Source organism: Alligator mississippiensis, chromosome 4 (assembly GCF_030867095.1).
Source record: "Alligator mississippiensis isolate rAllMis1 chromosome 4, rAllMis1, whole genome shotgun sequence".
NCBI lineage: Eukaryota > Metazoa > Chordata > Crocodylia > Alligatoridae > Alligator > Alligator mississippiensis.
The window spans coordinates 4,074,548-4,094,823 of NC_081827.1; positions in this window are offsets into that span (position 1 = coordinate 4,074,548).

The window sequence follows — 20,276 nt, forward strand, 5'->3', positions numbered from 1 at the left end:
CGCTCAAGTCACAGTAAACATATTGATACCAACCTAAATGATACATGTAGAATTATAACCGGCTGCCTAAAACCCATCCCTGTTCCTTGCCTATATGTACTATCCGGCATAGCGCCCGCTTACATTAGGAGGAAAGTAGCAGACGACATTGGCTGGCAGATACACGAGTCAGATGACTGCCACCAGCTAAATCAGTGGTCTCCAACCTTTTTAAGTAGGAGATCACTTCTGGAATTTAAAAGCAACCCAAGATCTACCGCGTGCCGCCCCACGCCAGCAGGTAAGTCTATGGGGAGGGAAGGTGGGGAGCAGATTGAGGCGGACGGAGAAAAAATTTATTTCCCCCAGCACGTACGTCTGTGGGGGAAGGGGGCAGATTGAGACCCGAGCCCTAGCCCTACTCCCTGCCTCCCCTCTGGGGCCTTAATCTGTGCACCCCCCCCCCCCAATGGTGGTGAGGGAGGGAGTGGGGCTGGGGCAGGGGCCCTGCACAGCTGGGACGGGGCGCGGGAAGGAGCCGTGAGCGGCTCGTCTGGGGGCACAAAGGGAGTGCTCTGCCTGGGGGTGGGGATTGGGCCATGCTGTGCTCAGGGTGGGTGGCAGTGGCGCTGGGAGTGGGGTTGGGGGGATTACAGCAAATTTTTGGGAGGCTGTAGCCCCACTCCCAGCACCACCACTGCAGCCCAACACCGCCGCCAAGAAGAGCCTGGTGCCTCCCCAGCCCCGGCCTGCAGCCCACCCAGCCCCACGTGCAGATCCAGGGGCACGTGCCTCCCATGCCCTCCCAGGGTGTGCGGCCCCCCCCCTCCCCGTGCCCCCCCAGATGAGCCACTTGCAGCTCTGTCCTGTGCCCCACCCCAGCTGTGCAGGGCCCGCCCCTGCTCCAGCCCCACTTGCTCCCTTGCCGCTGCTGCAGCTGTCTGTGCTGCCCTGCATTTGGGGGGTAGGGGGCATGTGCCCCCCCATCTGTGTGCGGCGGAGGCGGCTGCCATTGTGGGTTGGGCTTTGTGCTGTGAGCCCTGCTGCAGCTGGTCCAGGAGCACCATGTGCGTCCTGCCGCTGGGCTGAGCCGCACTCGTACATGGCCAGCTGCAGCAGGACTCGAGGTGCAGTGGGCAGCAGCAGGCACCTCTGCTGCCTCGCCCAGTGCAGAGATGGGGGGGGGGGGGCATGTGCCCCCAGAGCCTCCATCGCAGTGTGCCCAGTGATGGTTACCCCCACCCCCGTGCTCCTGGATGAGCCCCCTGGCTCCAATCCTCCAAACACCTGGCCAGCCTGGGGCCCCACTCATTTTCCCCTGTTCTTGTGTGCCGCACTTGGTCTGTCTTTCATCGTGGGTGCCTCGACCTTGCCCCTGCCCCTTCCCTCCCCCACAGATTGACCTGCTGCACTGTGGGGGGGGGGGTGCCCAGCACCCCCAGCCCAGGATTGTCCAAAAGAGGCTCCCCAGTTGGCCAGTCAATCGTGATCAACTGGTTGGGGACCACTGCACTACATGGACATCAACCAGTGCACCGTTGTCTCTCATCAAGAAATAGTTTTTGTCCTCTACCACACCATTAACATCACCAGAATCAGCCAGAACTACCCTCTGGCAAAAAGAATGGGAGAAACTAGGCGATAAAGCTGTTGAATGGAGCTGGCGAGGAATTACCCCCAGTAAGGAGCTAGCATCTGGCTCCAACTACAAACGGCATACATGGCGGAGCCTGAACAGATTAAGAGTGGGTTTCAGAAGATGCAACTTTCTCACGAAATCATGGGGCATCTATACAACCGACCAACGTGTTTGTCAGCAGAAGCAAACCATGGATCATCTCCTGTAGCACCACGATGCACCCCACAAGATCTGGCAACACCAATGCCAGAAGCAGTGGCCTGTGCAGAATATTAGGAACCGACCACATAGAAAGGTTGGACTGGAGACACGATGAAGAAGTATCTAGTCCAGCCCCCTGCTTAAAGCAGAATCAGCCTTAACTAAACCATCCCAGCCAAGTGTCTGTCCAACTTGCTCTTGAAAACTGCCAGGGAAGGAGATTTCACAATTTCTCCAGGCAGCCTGTTCCAATGCTTGACCATTTTTATAGTCAGAAGTTTCCTCCTCATCTCCAACCTAAATTTCCCCTGCTGAAGCTTGAGGCCATTGCTTCTAGTCCTGCCCCCCACAGCCAAAGAGAACAGCCCATGTCCATCCTCTCCGTGATGCAAAACCTTGAATGAGATACAGTCCAGTTAAGCAGAAGAAATCAGCTCGTGGCTATTTTCCTGTGTTGCTTAAAAATGAAGATTAGGCAATGACAACTGGTGGTGGTGGTGGTGGAAGACTGCTGAATGTTTTCGAGCACATGGTAGACTGGTGCATGGGCCTGTTGGGACCTTCTCCTCCCCTTAGTCCCTCCCGAACCTGCAGATGTTACCATGGGCTGTAATCTCCTAGGTATTATTCAGGACTTGCAGCCATCCTGCCCAGGAGATGCTCTCTCAGCAGCCTCCAGGGCCTGACTACCTGCCAAGGCTCTGGCCCCAGGCTTATATACTGCAAGCCCAGCCCTGTTCGGGGGCACGTGACTCCTGACTGTCTCCTGCCACACCTGCCACCTGCTTCATCGGCAGCCTGTCTGCTCTTAAAATAGCAGGAGCACCAAGCCTCCTGCTGCTCCATCTCAGAAACTCTGCCAAGGTAGGCGTCATGTTCATTACTCACAGTTCTGATGTCATTTCCTTGGGCCTCAAAGCACTACCTCCGAACAGATCACATTTTCTCCAAAACAGCCTAACACCATTTGACAGCCCGTGGCTCCTTGAATTGGAGACTGAGTAAAGCAATTGGGATTGATTCATTGGGCCAATAACCCAAGCATTTCTATTGCTAGACTTTTTGGAGCTGCTAGGGCTGAGGAGGAAAAGACTCTCTTGGTCTCCTTGACAGCTATGCCATGGATTTGCTTAAACACCTGATGTCATAATCCATCATCAATTTAATTTGACACCACTCTTTTTCTAATCCCATGCCCTCCAGCTTTCCTTCATCTTAGAAGTCATCAGTAAACCAATGTGTTCACTGTGGGTGATGCATGAAATAAAAGAAGCCTATGTTCTCTTTATTACAACTAATGAGGTCATTAGAAGCAGTACAGTATTACTGACGGTATCCTCACAGCACGTGCACAGACCATCCAAATTGAAGGAGCCTGATGTGACTGATAGTACTTCACTGCTCACCACACCTGATGGAGTCCAATCGCAGCCTGTCAGCAACGCAGCTGTAGGCCTTGCTGGAGCATGGATTAATACAACCATTAATCAGTGCATAAAGAAATCATGCATAAAGAAATCATACATAGTAGCATAAACCAAAGTAGGCCTCAGTAACAGTTTGAGCCACAGACCTAGGTGATGGAAAGCAGGTCGCATAGGTCTTAAGTGGAAGTGCTGGGGAAGTTAGAAGTATTAGCTTCTCGACACCTCAGAAGGCCAATGGATGGGAAAAAATGGATAGGATGGGTACAAGCCCCCAAAACAAAGATCAGAGTGACCTGCAAAGAACTTCCCCCATCTGATGGGAAGGTTGCAATGTCTGATGCAAACTGGATGTGAATGATGTCACCTTCCTGACCCCAGTCAAAGAAATAGGGCTGGAAGGGACCTCCATAGGGCAGCTGAGAAGGGTCAGCCCTATCCAAGCCATCCTCTGCAAATCCATATCTAACTCATGATAAAACTACCATCCATACTGACACAGTACAAGACTTCGCACATGGACCTGCCATGGGTAAAGCAGAGAAACCACAGCAGCCAACATCCTGTAGCTATAAAAGTGTGTTAACATATGCTCAAGAGATAGCAGGCAGAGGGCCATACCTCCTCCTCTCCTCCCCCTGCTACAGAGAAAGTCACCCTCCAGTCCATACCAATCTGCCCATGGGATAAATACCTTCCTGACCTCAAATACGATGGTCAGAACCTGAGTAGAGGGGCAAGACCCTCTAGCCAGGAACATCTGGCTTTAAGTCCCAGCAGGAGCTTTGGCACAGCCCAGTCAAAATCTCCGGCCTGGGCTGTAGCCAGCAACCTAGTGACTGGTGAGAACTAGAAATTGTTTTGATCCACGTCAAAAAGGGACCTGGGAACCTGGAATACTTTGCACTGAGCTAAGGGCTATATTTTATACCGGAGCCATATTCAACAGATAAACCTGGCTAGCACCATGCGTCAATGGAGTATGACCTTAGTGTCGAGTGTTGTGAATAATAAACCCTGAAGCGTCCGTGTTATTAAGAAGCGGAGCCTGTGGTCTCTTTATTGCAACTAATGAGGTCATTAGGAGGAGCAGTATAATATCACCAGTGATATACTGGCAGCATCCAAACCAGGGGAGCCTGATGTGACCAGTACTGCTCCACCGCTGACCACACCTGAGAGAGTCTGATCGCAGCCAGCCAGCTGTTGTAAAGGCCCCGTCAGTAGATCAGCCTATCAATCCTGCAGCTGGGATACACTTTCTTCTATTAAAACCTAGGCTCTACACCATGGCTGTGCTGACTGGACATGAATACTAGGCAGGTTTCATGCCATGGAAGTCACAAATCCCCGCTCGCTGTTGGATGAAGTCTCTCAGGCAGGCCCACCTCTCTAAAGAGAACGGAGTGTGTCAGTAAATAGCCCACCCCATAAAGAAATGGCTTTATGGAATAGATGTGGGCTGGGAATAGGGCATGTTGGATGACTATTGTCCTCAGCGTGGTTGTCTCTGTCATTTCTCATCTTCTCCCAGGGTTGTAACACATGCCTTACACTTGCATTGGAAATGTTGGCAGTGGCACGAAGTGGCAGACATACATTTCAGAGGATCCCACAGATAAGATTGAGCCCCTGGTCCTGCTTCATCCTCCCCATGGGGTCCCCCCATGGTCTGCGGGGAGCCCTGTGGGGAGTGGCCCTGCACACTAAATTGGGCACGTGGGGCAGCATAGGGCCCGATCCCAGTGCTAGGGCTGGGGGGCAGGGCAGGACCCTGAAGCCCGATCCCTGCACGTGGGACCAGATGGAGGCAGTGCAGGGCCCCGAGCCTGGTCCCAGCATCCTCGGCAGAGGTGGCGTGGGGGCCTGATCCTATTTGACCCATAGATTGGCCCCGCACCTGTGGGGCCAAAAGGTTGAGCACCACCAAAACAGACCTATAGGCGGGTGATAGGCATGTGCATTATCTGTAAGTGTCTATCAAGGATCAGTCAAACCATATAAGCTTTTTCATCACCGTCGAGAGCATAAAAGCACTTTGAATGGTCCTCAAAACGAGGCTGGCTCCGGGTACGGGACGTCTGTAGGCTCCCTGCGCGGCGCAGCTGTGTTATCCGTGGAACCGGGAGCAGAGAAGAGGTGGCAAAAAAAACTATAGCCTAGTTTGACTCGATGCAAGAAACTTCCATTATCACGACTTCCGGCTGCTGCTTCTCTTAAGCTAACAAGGATCTCAAAGGCTTCGTACCTGACTCAGAAGCAGCACTTACTTGGCCTCAGAGACGACCGCACAGCACAATGACTCGGTCACGGTTGTGCCTTTTGCTTTTTGCACAATAAGATAACATGCACTGCAGACACCACAGGAACACAGTGCGGTTCCAAATCACCTTGTTTAGGAAACATACACAAGCACAGACGGTCCGGATGCCCGTGCATGCTGATCTCGGCGTTTTGGCTCCCATCGAGTGCATTCCTCGGGCTGGTTTCGAACATGCCCGGCACCACTAGAGGGCTCGCAAACGGTTTAAAGGGACACGAGCTTACAAGGAAGCATTGCAAAACCCCAGCTTGACTCCATTTCAGACTGTGGCCAAACCTTGTCAAGCTTGGAGGCCTTTGCAGTTAGCCAGTTCCTTCCAGATCACGGTGTTTCTCCAACTCCCCTGATTTCCAGGGGGCTGAGCTGAAGGTGATCTTGATCTGTAATAAGCAGGTGATTTAGTTAGTTTAGATAAGGATTGCGGTGCCTAACTGGAACGGCGGGTATTGTAGAAATACTGAGAGTTAGATTTGGTCATACCGAATATTGCATTCAATAGTATATGCCATTTTACTGCATGGCACCTTTACAGACTACGAGCGACAAACTTTGCTCTGGTTCAATAACTATATAAGCCAGGAAAGAGCAATGAATTTGGCTCTTGTTTGACTTAGGCACAGGCTCTATTACCTGCCTCGCTGGCTGTGCTCTGCACTTCATTATGTTGTTTGGCTGATCCTTGTTTTGGACCATATTCTACCCTCTGCGATGGAGATGAAAAGCCTGAGGGTCTCTGCTGCAGTTAATACTAATCTACTGTGGATTTTTCCAGATGTAAATGAGATCAGAGTGTGACCCAGAGGCTGCCTAGGAGAAGAAGCTTTTACATCTGTATAAGTTGATAAAATGCTGTGCCCTCCGTTGACAGTGAGACTGAATCAGTAGCGACTCAGGTTTTGACTAGAAACATGTGGAAGGGCCAGAAAGCGTCAGGTGACGATACCTGTTGAGCCATCACTTTCCTGGTCCCTAACATCCAGCATCTGATGATGAGGTACTTGATCACCTGTGCGTACATATTACTTAATCCTCAAATTTATAAACTGGGTGGACCGTAAGAACCAAGGACTTAACACTAATATTGGTTTTATAGCACATTGTCATCTACCTGACTCTTGTATTCTTTCCACACCTGAAAGGTGAGAATGACCTCCTCCCTTTCGATAGGCCTTGATTCTCCAGTCATTAGCCTCTTTTCTTCTGCTAATTGTTTGTCTGCTACGCCTGGCAACTTTCCTCTCTTCCCTCCTACAACTGTTTTTGACTATGCTGTGTTTGGTATGTACTTATTCCATAGCAAACCTTTCCTGAAGGTTGTTCCACTATCCACCACCTGTAGACATGCTGGGTAGCCGTACAGCTCTACCGCCAGCGTAGCCTTTGGACACCTGAGAAAACGGGTTTGAAGATCATAGAATTAAAAAAAAAATGAGGGTTGGAAGGGACCTCGGGAGGTCACATCTAGTCCAGCCCCCTGCTCCAAGCAGGCCCAGCCCCAACTACATCATCCCAGCCAAGGCTTTGTCTAGCCAGGTCTTCAAAACCTCCAAGGATGGAGACTCCACCACCGCTCTGGGTAGCCTGTCCCAGGGCTTTACTATCCTCCTAGTGAGAAAGTTCTTCCTAAATAGCTAACCTAAACTTCCCTTGCTGCAACTTGAACATCAGGTCGTGACATCAGATCCAAAACCGAGCTTGTTGTTTATGAAGCAGTTGTGCTCCCCACCTTACTGCATGGAGCTGAGACATGGACAGTGTACAGGAGGCACCTCAAGTCGCTGGAGAAGTACTATCAATGCTGCCTGCAGAAGACCCTTCAAATCCAGCAGGAAGACAGCCACACCAACATTAGCATCCTCTCACAAGCAAACATCATGAGCATTGAGGCGATGATCATCCAACATCAACTTCACTGGGCCGGCCCTGTGATGATAAAGATGTACTGGTCAGACCTGATGAAGAGTGTCTTGCATTTGAAACTCTACCCCAACTACACAGTCCAACAAAAGATATCACCCTAAGAAATCCTTGCCTCTTGCAATAATCCTCAAACTAATCTTTTGCTGTGCTATGCATTGTGGTTCTAGCAGGAGATGGTGCATGTTAATCATACAAGCCCAAATCCAGAGGTCCTTCCATGGACCTTCTCTTATTAAACGCTAGTCAGACCTGGTCATTAGAGCTGGATTTTCAGGGTGCAAACGGAAATCTCCTCTGATGTCCTCAATGCTTTCCAAAATACAAACTATTTATAGCTATAGTGTGTATACCAAGAGCCTGGGATAGAAGCCACCTGCTTGTCTAGAAAAAGCCTGGCCCTAGGCCAACGTGATTTCTGTGATCATCTCGCCTCGCCTGGCCCTACAAGTGTGAATGCTCTGGGAGATTTAACTGGTGAATTTGTAAACAAGCTGTTAGAGCAAGTCATAAAAGTCCCAGGTGGACTCTCCCTGGCAGTACATTAATACAATTCAAGTCTAGAAACCAAAACAACACAAATGCATTTAACTTTGGCAAGGAAACGAAGGTGGAGCAGGAGGCTGGGTCCAGACCCAGAGGGTGCGCAAGCAGCAGTAGAGAAGTGGTCACGCTGCTGTCTGCGACAGCGTTAGCTGACATAAGTCATAAAGAGAAACTTTGATCGCCGGGTGAGATTTGCTTCCTTCTGGGCACTGATCAGAGGTGTGTGGAGTCATTGAAACCCAAGCACACACTTTAAGTGGGTCATAGTTGCTGCCTACACAAGCCAGCCATGCCTGTTTCCCCTGGGGTCTGCTGGAATTAGGAGTACAAGCACCCCCCGCCCTCCAGCTGGCTGATCTTTGATCTCAAGCACCTAATCCCTCTCCAGATGGATTACTAGAGGAACCCCCAGGTGGATTATATAACACCACTTGCCCCGTAGAGCAGCTTTGCTTGTTGCTGATCATTTCCCTTATGGAGAAGAAAACCAAACCCTATTTCCACGCTGATTCCTTAAGCAGTCGAATGCAAAGGAGCTGGCGTTAGCTGCAATATTAATCTAGGAGGGCAAAACTGTGTGCTCTTTGACTCATCTAATGCACAGCACCCTGTGCACTATGTAGACATCTCAGGATGAACAATACCTTTTGCTTTTGTGGCTTGATGTCATAAGCCTGGTATTTGGGTAAAGCGCTGTTACTGGGTATGGCTCACAACTGTGCTAGGCTCACAACCTTCCTGCAAGGGCTTGGAATCTTAATGGCAGATATGAAAGAAAAAGAGCAGGGAGAGGCAGGGTGACGAAGGAGGCCGGTTGCCCTATTATATTTATGGGTCTGCATGAGTCAGGCACTGGCATTATTGCATGGGATGTTATGAGTGAGGATAAAGCACTCCTCTGTTGTTCAAGTGGAAAGGGCCTGTGTTTGTGCGTGTGTCTGTTCTTCTGCTGCCCGTTATATCTGCGGCTCTGCGTGCAGAAAATAAGCCTCTGCGCTACACGTTCCTGCGTTTACCACCTTTCCTGCACTGCAGCCTATCTTGAGGGTTTGTCCTTGTGCCCAGTCCTGCAGTCTGTGAGCATCCTCCAGGTTTATAGATGGGCTTAGTCTCTAGTGAACAGCATTGCGTCTCCTTCCTGAAGCTCTGCTAGGGGTATTTTGGGGGGGCGACGGGCTTGGGGCAATTTGAGCGATGCTGTGGGGTTGTGTGTGAGACAAGACTCTGGCATGTAAAGTGGCAGCTGGATGGGACCAGATGCCTTCTGCCCTTCAGAGGGCTGGTGCTGCTCTGTCCGTGGGTGCAAGGGGCTCTGTGGCCGTGGGGGAGCAGCATGCCTGGACGCACATCTGTCCTGCTGGCAAAACCGGGTGGCATGGAGCAGGTCAAGCCTCCTCCCTCTGGCTGAAATTTCCCTTTATCTGATCAAAGAGAGGTGCAAATGGTGAATTTTTTCCTACTGGATCCTTGACCCAATCCACGTAAAATTTAACCCTGCACTCTGAGTGTGTGTCTATCTGCTAGGGACTGTGAGGGGATTTGAGCAAATAGGGAGAACAAGGGGCAATTCTTGATGAGCAATTTGCTAGTATAATTAGAGGAGTTTAAACAGCTATTTTGTTGTAAAGATATTTACATCCTTAGTTGCTATAATCACAGAAACCGTCCTATAATATTTGACCCATTTTTGATATGTCAAAAAATATGCGGTCAATTGACAATATTTGATCAGCCAATTTGACTGGCTCACCAACCCTAATTTATACATATAAATGTGCTGTAGGTTTATTTTGTGTCACAAGATTTTTATCTTTATTGTGAGGCAAGGAAGGCTCTGACACACACACACACACACACACACACACACACACGGAGAATAGAGTGCGTGTGTGTGCGTATAATGTCTCTCACACACACACACACACACACGTGTGTGTATACATAAGCACACACACAGAAGACAGAGCCAGAGCCTTTCTTGCCTTGTAATAATGGTAAAAATCTTGTGACAAGAAAATACACATACAAGGTTCTGCAAATACATTATTCACACACACAAATATATACACGCACATACATACACATTATATACACACACTATACACACACACACACACACAGAGGTATTTCCAACATCCAAATCAATAGCCTTGTCTATAAATATCCAAGGGCCATATAACTCAAACTGGGCCAGTGTCCAGTCTCCCAGACCTGTAGACCTGGGAGTTCAGACACTCCCCATATCCAGGCAGGCATCCTACGTGCAAGTCCCAGGCCTGGAGGTCTGGGAGTTCAGATGCCTCCAGTCATGCTCGATCTAAGCCAAAAGTCGATAAACCTAAAGCGCGCATTTATTCTCTTCCCCCGAGTCCAAATCTCAGTTGCTTCATTTCTGGCAGAACAAACTCTGGGAGATCCCAAATGGCAGTGAGCTTCTGCTCATGCTTAACACACGCATGACAGCTGGGGCTTCTCTGGCGCTTGGACCGATCGTGTACGAGCAGGCTGGATTGTCGGTCTTGCTCGCGTTGCTGCGCGGGCTTTGCAGAACCTTGCAGGTGCTCTCAGCGGGGAGGGGAGCAGCTGGGAGCCTTACCCAGCACCTGCGAGCGGAGAGGTGAAGTAAGCGGGGCTGTTTCGAGAGCGACCGCTCTGACCAGAATCCCATTTGCACGGGCTGGAGTTCCCTTGGACACTAGGGTCTATCCCAAACCCGAATTCCTCTGTGGTTTCTTCCCTGAGTTAGCGGCAGGCCAACTTTGAATGGCTTTCATGAAAGCAAAGCCCCCTTTGTCTGCCTGGCACGGCCCCTTCTCTGTAACAAGCAGGTCTTTCTTTTGCGGCCGGCTGCCCCCCTCACTCCCCTTCCAGCTGAAAGGCTGAGCTTTTGATAAATGAGAGGAGCTGCTCCGGGTCTTAGAGCAGAGGCAGATGCAGTGGGGCCCACCTATTGGAAGAAAATAGTGGCTGTTCCCCTTCCGAATTGCCCTGCCTCGGGGAAGAACTTGGCCCACTGTGAATCTCCCTTGAGCCATTTACAACACAGGAGCAGACGGCGCTGTATAAACCAGGAGTGTCAAAACCCGGCCCTGGCCCCTTGATGTGCTCTTGTAGTGCACTGGGCGGTGGCGGCTCGTGCAGATCTCGGCTTTCATTACAGAGGAGGAAACTGGGCTTCCTCACCCTCACGGGCTTTCAGATGTGAGCCGACACCTTGCAGCGCAGACACCTCGAAACATCTCCCCAAGGACCGCATGGGGCGGTGTGTTGACACCGTTTTACTTTCGGTATGGTAATAAATGCACCAAAAATAGGAGGTGTACTGAGATGGCTATGGCAAAAAGTACCCATTAAACACAGTGAGGGGCAAACCTTTCAAAATATAACTACTAATAGTACTACTGCTACCACTGCTGTTACTGATATACAGTACAATACAAAACAATACAGTAAAGTCGCATGTCATATCGTGTCATATCATAGATTCATAAAATCATGATAGATTCATGAATCCATGAATAATGTTGCAAATCATATCATGTCATTATGTTGTATGTTATATCATATATTATTGTATATGAAACTACTAATTATAGTAGTGTTACAGTGAAGTCGTAGCCATGATGGTCCAGAAAGTATGTGAGAAGCAAGGATCTGTTGGGGAGGGATATCTTTTATTGGACTAACTGCACGGCTGGAATAAATATACTGCTGGCGATCCCTCACACGGGTCAAGTAAAGGGTCGTGGAGGAGTCTGTCGATGGCTAAGAAGGCCGATTCTAGAGCCACAGACTCTCTGGCAGATACCACAGCTGATGGTTTAAAGGAGGGTCGAACCACAGAAATCTTGGTCTTGTTTCTTTTCCATCCATTTGTCCTTTTTCTGCCTCAAAGCAAGAATAAATATAGGGAAAAAAAATGTAGATAAGCTTTCAAATGTATTTATTAGGATTCTATTTATGCACATAATTTATAACTTATAATGACAAGAATCTATTATATAATCATGTTTATTTTTATAGTTCATTATAGTTATAACAATGCTTCTTTTCATTTGTATCACTGCAGCAGCTCGGAGCGCCAGTCCTGGACCACGAGCTCACGGAGCCAGGGTGGTCCCAGCTGTGACCTAACCGTGAGGCTAGAGACAACAGCTGGGGAGAGGCAGAGAGAAGAACACAAGGCGACAGTGGTGCTCAGCATGGGAGGTGGGGGTCTCAGAGCACCAGGGGCCAAGATTTTGCTGAGTTTTTTGCAGGCATCATGGCAGAAGAAAGTTCAAAAGCAGGATTTAAAGGAGAACCTTTAAATGAGGTACCCATGCTCCTTCTCAGCATGAAGATTAAGATGCAACTAAATGGCAAGTGAATGGGCTGATTGGAGATGGGAGTTGTCATGTTGATAGTGAAAGGGAGAGGATGGGTTAGGTGGATTGAGGCTATAAGGGGCTGGAAAAGGCAAGCCAAGCTGCCTCCATTTGCTGCGATAGAGAAAGCAGTGCCAGTGGAGTGCTGCAAAGAGCTGGATGACAAGGTCCAAGCGATGGGCAGGGGAACTGGTCCTTGCAGCAGAGGTCCGGGTGGCTAGGAATGGGCCCAGCTCGCAGGTGTTTAGGGCCACGGATGTAATCAAGATGTAGCATGGCCTGCAAGGAAGCTGTAGCTGTGCTGACAGTGATGAAAGGCCATGCCTTAGCGATGGGATGCAGGAAGAATCTGCAGGGCTTAGATGATGCCTGGAGGGGAGGACCGGAAAAGGAGGTCCGAGTCAGCAGGGAGGGGCACGAGTGACACACAGGATAGCAATGCTGTCCACAGTGATGGAGAGAAGAGGTAGCAGGGTGGGGGTACGGGGAGGCCACGTTGCACTGGAGCTGATGGCTAGACACCAGCCAGGACAGGTCAGAGGGACAGGCCAAAACTTCAGCATGAACCAAAGCTGGCAGGGGTGGAGTGGAGAGGCAGATCTGAGTCATCAGCCCAGAGGTGGCAGTGAAATGTGGAGCATGGCTAAACAGCTTCTCCCCACCCTCAGGCACTCTCTGCCTGCCTCTCTTTGCTTCTTCTCCCAAGCTGGGACAGGGAGCTGAGCAGGAATGCGTTTGCAAGAGGGGTTTATTTTCTGCTGGGCAAGCGCTAGCTCCTGACGGAGAGCTGCCTCCCAGCACATAAGACTTTCCTTCTGCCTGGTGCTGCATCCCCCAGGGAGCTACTAGCCATCAAGTGACATCCAACTGCATTTCCTAGGGTTTCGGGTGCATCCGGTGAGGAGGAGGAGATGCACCCAGCTGCTGAGGCTGCAGGCCTGAGGATACCCCTGAGGTGCATCGCTCTGTCTGGGCTGAGGACGGTAGGCGATTCACATCATGCACCAGGGGCCAGAGCCTTCAGCTTTCCCAGGAAAAATAATTGCAGCTCCCTGTATTGACTGATGCCAGAGCGCCTGCCAGCTGCTCCTGGGGGCTCTGCCCAATTCCCCCTGCTTCCCACGGGCCTGTTGACACAGCCGACCATTAGCTGGAGCTGGCAGCGAGCCCAGCCAATTGCCGGGGCTATCGTCACTGCAGCTGCCACGAGGGGTTAGCTCAGTACAGTCAGATCCCGGAGCTGATCAGCCAGGCGTGCGGCTGGGTTCGTCACTCGGAGCTCCCCGTCCCCAGGGGTCCTGGTGCTGGGATTTGGAGAGGCAGCTGGGAGGAGACTTAATCTGCCTCTTGGGAGCAAAGGGACACCTCATTCAGCCATCTGTCCCCTGCGCAACGATGTAATCGAGGATTGTCCTGGCTTCTCCGGGCTCTTCTGCCATTACAGCCGTGCCGCCGAAGGGCTGCGGGTTCAGCGCAGCGTGACGCAAGGTGCCAGGCGTGGAGGAGAGTCCCAGCCTGTCCCGTGCATATGACACCGAGAACGTGTCTCCCCATCTCCAGACGTGCGTGCGTGTCTGCTGTGCATTAGTGTGTCTGCGTGTGGCTGTGGATTCACGCAGGTCTCTCTCCTGGGCTTGGTAAGGTTGTTTTGTTTCTTGATTTCCCCTCCACCCTCATGCAAAATAATATGTCAGCGTAACCCACCCGGGAGACTGTATCAGGGGCACGTCCGTGCTGATCTGCAGGGGAGAACGGATCATTGCAGCTACCTGGCTCTTTTGTTCCAGCTGCAGCAGGCTGAAGATTGTGGGTTCAGTCTGCTCCGCGCTGGCCTGGACAGCTGTGGGGGGATGATGGGCTAGGCAGCAGAAGGAGCTGAGGGCAATACTGGACCATAGACTGGATATGAGCCAGCAGCATGCTTTTGTTATATAAAAAGCCCGTGCACACTGTGCTGTAGTAACGCGGGCTGGAAAGAGCCGCAAAGAGAAGACAAAAATGGTTAGAAATCTGAGAAACGGGATTTACGGGGCAAGGCTGAAAGAACTGGGATTACTTAGTCTGGAGAAGAGAAGGCTGAGGGGGGATTTGATCACACGCAGAAGATACCTGAAGGGAAATAACGTGGAGGATGCAGCTAGACTGTAGTCCGATGCATATAGGGGACAGGACAAGGAGCAGCGACCTTACATTGCAGAAAGGGAAACTGAGGTTGGGAGAGTGGTTTTCCAGGCTGGGAGATTTCTAGAGAAGCTGTGAATCTCCATCTGGGGAAGTGCTCTGGAGCAGGTTAAACAAATGCTTGCCTCGGATGGTTTAGGGCTGGGGTTTTCAGCCTTTTCAGACTCAAGGCACCCCTTGTTAGACTCGAGACCCCCCACCTTGGAAAATCCCAGCTCTTTGTTTTCACTCCCTTTTTGACTGCAGAAAAAAACCTAGACCGTTTCCTCTGGTGCAAAGCACTCCGAAAGCCACAACAGGCCAGAGAGTTTTTAGCGCTCTGTTTGAAACCTCTGGGTTTATCTTACAAATCATGTTTGCCCACCTAACAGTGGCACCCTTGAAAGATGTAGCATGAAAAGGTCTCATAGGCATTGAGACAAGGTCTCATTGTCTTGAAAGGATCTCATAGACATTAGGGCTGGGAGGGACCTTGCAAGATCGTCGGGTCTAGCCCCCCTGCCCAAGGGGCAGCAAGTCAGCAGGGGTCGGATCGACCCAGCAAGAAAAGCATCCAAGCATTTCTTAAAAGTATTCAGAGTAGGTGGCACCCCAGGGTGCTGCAACACCCTGGCTGAGAATCACTGCTTTAGGTAGGGATGATCCTGCCTTGAGCAGGAAGTTGGGCCAGATGTGACCTCCCGAGGGCCCTGCCAGCCTGACTTGTCTATGATTCTGTCTCCCATTATGCACACCGTTGGTGTAAAAGCTGCTCTCCTGCCCAATGTGCCACAGACTGAGCCTAGGACCTGCAGCCCAAGAAGTGTGACCTGGGCCCGTGTTGGTGGCTGCAACTGGCACAGATCAGCACAGACACTTCCACGGTACAGCCTCACAGGTGGGTTATGCTTGCATATCCTTTTGCAGAGCTGAACATAGAGGGGTTGCCTAGAGTGTTTGTCTGCCAGCAGACCAGGGGTGCGTGTGCATGTGCGTGTGCAAGGGAGAGGTCTCTTTGCAGAGTGACTCTCTCCGCTGGATGCCCGTGAGCAGGCTCAGGTGGAGGAACGAGACCATCAGGTTCCCCGCAGGCTCTGCCCCGTGCCTCCAACCTTTCCTGCAGAAGGGGGTTTGCAATTGCCAGGCTTCACGCACCCTCAGGAACTCGCTGCCTTCCTCCTTCAGCCCCCTCCGGCCAGCCCAGACTGCGTCTGTCTGTCTGTCTGCGGACTGCGCTGGGAGTACCATGCGCCTCACAAAGCAGCTTGTGCTGCCTCCAGGCTCACATCCTGCTGTAATTCAGGCAGCACTTTGTACTTCCTGAGGGCTGGTGGTTTTGTGTGAACCACATCCTGCCTGGGGAAGGCTGCCGAGTGGCACAGAGCAACCTTCCTTCTGCGTTAACAATGTTTGGGGGCCTTGCTTTTCAGAAGGAAATTGTTTCCCAGCAGCCCAGGACTCCCCTTCCCCACTTCTGGCAATAACCCCCCTCACCTAACACTGTTCCAGCTCCAGTGCAGCAGTGCCCCTGCACCATCCTGACCGGCACAGCCCGGGTCCCTCCCAGGCACAGAGAGACAGGTGGCAGCTCCTGCTTAGGGAGTGGGGATGCTTTGCAGAGGGGGAAGAGGAAGGCCCCCATAGCACAAACCTCACCCCCCTCTTTCCATCCCTCCCTGCATGAGTCTGTGCCCCCCACGCGACTCAGCCTCCTCTGACACTGCTCCAGTCCCTCATGGGTCCCCTCAGCCCCGCTAGTGCCTGGCCCATGGCACCCCACATGCCGGCACTCTTGTCCTTTCCAGTCCTGCCTAGCTGGCATTGCTATGGTGCAGGAGCTATGAGCAATGCATGGACCAGCTGGACATAGGTGCAAAGTACCCGTCCTGAAAAAAAGGACTGCTCTGTGGGGCAGGAGTCCAGGCCAGGTGGCTCAGAGAGGTACAAAGGGCCCGTTCCTCTCTGAGATGTCCTCAGCTGGCTGCAAAGACTTTGTGGAGACACGAGCCTGGGGTGTGTGAGCTGCTCCATCCACCTCAGCAGGGCTCCTCATCCCTGCACCCAGGGCTCAGCGCTCGTGGGCTTGTGCTGTGCACCAGCCATGCTGCTCCTCAGCCGCTCAGCCCAGCCTCATGCATCAACCTGCCGGCTCTCAGCCCCCAGCTGTGTCAGCTAAGCTTCCCGCCGGGGCTCATGTCATAGCAATGAGAGAGAAGTCGGGCTGGAAGGGACCTGCAGAGATCAGCTAGTCCAACCCCTGCCGGAGGCAGAATCATCACCGTCCAAACCATTTGATACAAATCCATAATCAAGCCTCTTGGTAAAATTACTGTCAGCCTTGACACAGCATGAGACATCACACCCAAACCTGCCCCAAGCAATGCAGGGGGGCCACGGCAGCCAACGTCCTGCTTCTGCAAAAAGGTTAATGTATGCTCAAGAGATCCCAGGAAGAGGCCGTGCCCCACGCTACAGAGGAAGGCAACCAATTCCTTCCTGACCCCAAACATAGGGATCTGTCTGACACTAAGGAAAGGGGCAAGACCAAGCATAGGAAATCCCCAATACACAGCATACCCATTTCCAGCTCCTTGTGCTGGCTTCAGCAGCACATACGTATACCATGTACTTGCAGAGAGTTTAGTAGGCAAGTCACCTGTGGGGAGGACTTGAATTAATTGCCCTTGGGTTTTAGGGGCAGGATTTGCAATTGGATGTGCTGCAAGATGCGTGCAACTCAGCAAGGCATAATTGTGCTAAGAAGCAACAGCAGTAGGATCATGGGCATCTTACTGTCTCTAAGAAAATGTCAGCTCTGAGCTGTCACTTGTTTCTTGGCTACGGAGAAATCACAGAGGAATTCTCCTAATGCAAAGAGCTCCACAAGACCACAGCAGGATGTTTGTGACACTCTGCCTTCCTATTTTAATTTCTTGGTGCTTGCACATGTACCAGTTGCGCAGCACCCCATTGCACCCTTAAAAGTGTCCCATGGCACCCCTAGGTGCTGCAGCACCGTGACTGAGAATCACTGACTTGGATACAACTTTTGCACTCGGAAAAAACTCTCTTCCCTCTGGACTGCCCGCTAGTGGGCCCAGCATTTCCGTGGGCTACAAGTATGTGATGGGAGAGATGCGTCTAGAGGAGAGAAGCAATAAGTCACATGATACAGTATTTTACTTTTAGTTGCTGCATTTGGCATAGTCTAATTTTGATTACCATGGGTGCATTTACATGAGAAGTTTACTGCGGAGCTGCCCAATTAGCTCCGCAGCAAACATCTCAGCATCTACACATGTGACCATTTTAGGCCGCAGAAACCATTTAATAAACTCTGCGGCAGGTTAGCACTAGTAAACACAAGTACTATCCTGCTGCTGAACTTCTTTGTGCAGCAGTGCACATGTAGGCGCTGCTGGAGCTGACTGTGGCACAATAGTGCTTTAGTGCGAGGGCGGTCTGCTGGCTAGCCCCCCACTGAAGCACCCTCATGCCCCAGCCAGCCTCTCCGCAGCACGTTGAGCTGGGTCAAAGCAGTCCCAGGCTCAACGTACTGCAACGTGCTCCAACCCAGCTCAACGTGCTGCAGTCCTGGGTGCCCGTGTACTCGCAGTGCCCAGGAGCAATAAACTCTGATGCGATATGCATCCGAGTCGATTGCTGCATGTTAAAATACACATGCAGATGCACCCAGGGAATGCAAAGGAAGAACATTTACTCTGAATCAAACAATTTCAGGCTCATGTTATTCATTTAAAATATGAATAAAGATTTATGGCCAGGATGGTTCAGTGGGGTCTACACAGGCCAACTCTTGCCTTGTGGATCAGTAGCATAACTAAGGGGAACAACAGGCTGTGGTCACAGAATCGGTCTCTGCCCATTGCTCACGTCTCACCCTTATCCACGAGAGGGAAAAAGTCTGCTCATGTGCTCAGTGTCACCTTCTGGTCCCGGCTGAGCGTTGCTGGGTTTGGGAATCCAAAACTCATCATTAAACACATTCCCAACCCTATCCTCACTTTACAGGAACAAAGCCTAAATCTGGGGCCTAGGCAATTTCCTCCAGCCCTCCTAAAGGGCAGAGATGGCAAGAGTCAAATTGCTAGGCAGATTCATCAGGACACAACTGACAGGGGGAAAAAGGAGACACATGAAGACTCAGGCCCAAATCCTGTTTTCCTTCAGATGCCCAAGTAATATGTCCATAGCCGTGGCACTGTAGTCTCTTGCAAAGGAAAGCAAAACCTCCAGAGGTCCCCTGGCCCCAGGGGAACATGCCTTCCTGCCCCCAAATCTGGGATCAATTTGGCCCTGATCCTGTAAGTCATGCTCACGAGACAAACTTCTAGGAAAGAGGATCACTCTGGACTTGGCCACTCTGTCCAGTGCCTCTCTTCAGCTTTGACCAATCCCTTTCTTCACCTTCTGAGAAAGCAAGATGTACGTGTCATTGAAAAAAGTGTCTTCCTGACCTTTCTTCCCCAGCCCCTGCTTTCCAAGACAGACAGAGCTACCAGCCTGTGGGGACTGTCGGCATGCCTACTTCCCAGCTGGGTTCCCTTGTGTTCGTCTGTACCCTCTTGTGACGGATTGGCACTCTTTAATCAAGTGGTGAATTATGCTATAAATCACCCGGCCTCCTTATCCTGCCAGATTTTTCACAATCTGTAGACTTTACAGGAAAGATTTTATATTATCTAGATCGCTACTGAAACTATCCAATAGGATCAGACCAAGAAGGCAGCCCCAGGGGACTTGGTTAGACCATGCACCGATGTCTCCCCAGTACCAAGTGCACTGAGATCAAGGAGCCAGTTTTCAATCCATCTAATGCAGGGGTGTCAAAGATCTGGTCTGTGGAGCCATATCATCAGGCCTGCAGGACTGGAAATCTGGCAGTGGGACAAGCCATTGCAATCAATGCTGTCACCATCAAGTTTCTAGCCTCATGGTACAGATGACAAGGCTCTGCACACCAGATCCAGGCTGCGGTTGCCTCTCTGCTCCGGACCCAGCCTGCAGACCAGAGGAGTCTGACCCCCCCAATCTAATTTATGTTTTGCCAGTTCCACATTGTGCAGATTTTGCTTTCAGGAATAACCCAAATGCCTCAGAGAAAAGTAGCTATGGGAGCAACACACTTGCCTTTGTCAACTAGACTTTTGATCAAGTAAAAAACAAACAAACCCTGTTGTAGATTTGTTGGATGCGGCATTAATTATAATTCTGACCAGCATTAGTTATAATTCTGTGTATTATTATACTGATTACTTATCATTTTCCTTCTGTTAAAGCTTCTTGTATGTGTTTAGATCGACCTCACTGCCCAGACAGTGTATCGTTCCCAACTCCATTCTTTCACCCATTACATTCAGCAGGCTCTCACAACTGGAAAGGCCAACCCCAGATAGTTTCAAATCACAGAATCATGGAAAAGTTGGGCTAAAAGGGACCTACATAGGCCACTTAATCCACCCTGCTACCTGAGGCAGGATCATCCCTCTCCAAACCATCCCAGACAAATCCTTGCCTAACCCATTACTAAAACTACATAGACAACCCTGCAGGTAGATTCATAGAAGTCAGGTCGGAAGGGACCTAAGTAGATCACCAAGTCCAACCCCCTGCCTTGGGCAGGGAAGAAAACGGCTCATATGATCCCAGCCAGGTAAACATCAAGCCTCCTCTTAAAGACCCCCAGGGTAGGAGCGAGG